General features: G+C 51.0%; 1 protein-coding gene across 4 annotated transcripts in view; it reads right to left on the minus strand.

Moving 5' to 3' along the window:
* Window positions 1-1,294, minus strand: part of ZNF329 (zinc finger protein 329) — a 23,013-nt gene that overhangs the window by 12,852 nt on the left and 8,867 nt on the right. The gene's annotated exons all lie outside the window — the stretch shown is intronic.

A 1,294-nucleotide genomic window follows, 5' to 3' on the forward strand; every position in this document is an offset into this window, starting at 1 on the left:
ATCTCAGCTCACTGCAAGCTCCGCCTCCCGGGTTTATGCCATTCTCCTGCCTCGGCCTCCCGAGTAGCTGGGACTACAGGCGCCCACTACCTCGCCCGGCTAGTTTTTTGTATTTTTTAGTAGAGACGGGGTTTCACCGTATTAGTCAGGATGGTCTCGATCTCCTGACCTCGTGATCCGCCCGTCTCGGCCTCCCAAAGTGCTGGGATTACAGGCTTGAGCCACCGCGCCCGGCAATTGTTTATATTTTTAATAGAGATGGGGCTTCACCAAATTGGCCAGGCTGATCTCGAACTCCTGACCTCAGGAGCCATAGCGCACAGCCAATAATTTGTTTTGTTGTTTTTTTTTAAAGAGACAGAGTCGGCCGGGCGCGGTGGCTCAAGCCTGTAATCCCAGCACTTTGGGAGGCCGAGACGGGCGGGTCACGAGGTCAGGAGATCGAGACCATCCTGGCTAACACGGTGAAACCCCATCTCTACTAAAAAATACAAAAAACTAGCTGAGCGAGGTGGCGGGCGCCTGTAGTCCCAGCTACTCGGGAGGCTGAGGCAGGAGAATGGCGTAAACCCGGGAGGCGGAGCTTGCAGTGAGCTGAGATCTGGCCACTGCACTCCAGCCTGGGCGACACAGTGAGACTCCGTCTCAAAAAAAAAAACAAAAAAAAAACCAAGAGACAGAGTCTTGCTTTGATGCCCAGGCTTCAATGCAGTAGCATGATCATGTTTCACTGCAATCTTGAACTCCTGGACTCAGTAGCTATGACCATAGGAGTATGCCATCACACCTGGCTGTATTTTACTTTTACCTTACCTTACCTTACTTTACTTTAACTTTTTACTTTATTTTAATTTTTTTGAGACTGAGTCTTGCTCTGTCGCCCAGGCCGGAGTGTTGTGGCAGGATCTTGGCTCATTGCAAACCCCGCCTCCTGGGTTCACACCATTCTCCTGCCTCAGCCTCCCTAGTAGCTGGGACTACGGGCGCCCTCCCCCATGTCTGGCTAATTTTTTGTATTTTTAGTAGAGATGGGGTTTCACCGTGTTAGCCAGGATGGTCTCGATCTCCCAACCTCGTGATCTGCCCGCCTTGGCCTCCCAAAGTGCTGGGATTACAGGTGTGAGCCACCACGCCCAGCCATTTTTTTTTTTAATGTTTTGCAGAGATTGGGTCTCACTATGTTGCCCAGGCCGGTTTCAAACTCCTGAGCTCAAGTGATCCTCCACCCTCAGACTCCCAAAGTGCTGGGATTAAGGCATGAGCCACTGCATCAAGCCAAAAAAATTTTTTTTCT

The sequence above is a fragment of the Mandrillus leucophaeus genome, unplaced genomic scaffold (assembly GCF_000951045.1).
Source record: "Mandrillus leucophaeus isolate KB7577 unplaced genomic scaffold, Mleu.le_1.0 Scaffold205, whole genome shotgun sequence".
NCBI lineage: Eukaryota > Metazoa > Chordata > Mammalia > Primates > Cercopithecidae > Mandrillus > Mandrillus leucophaeus.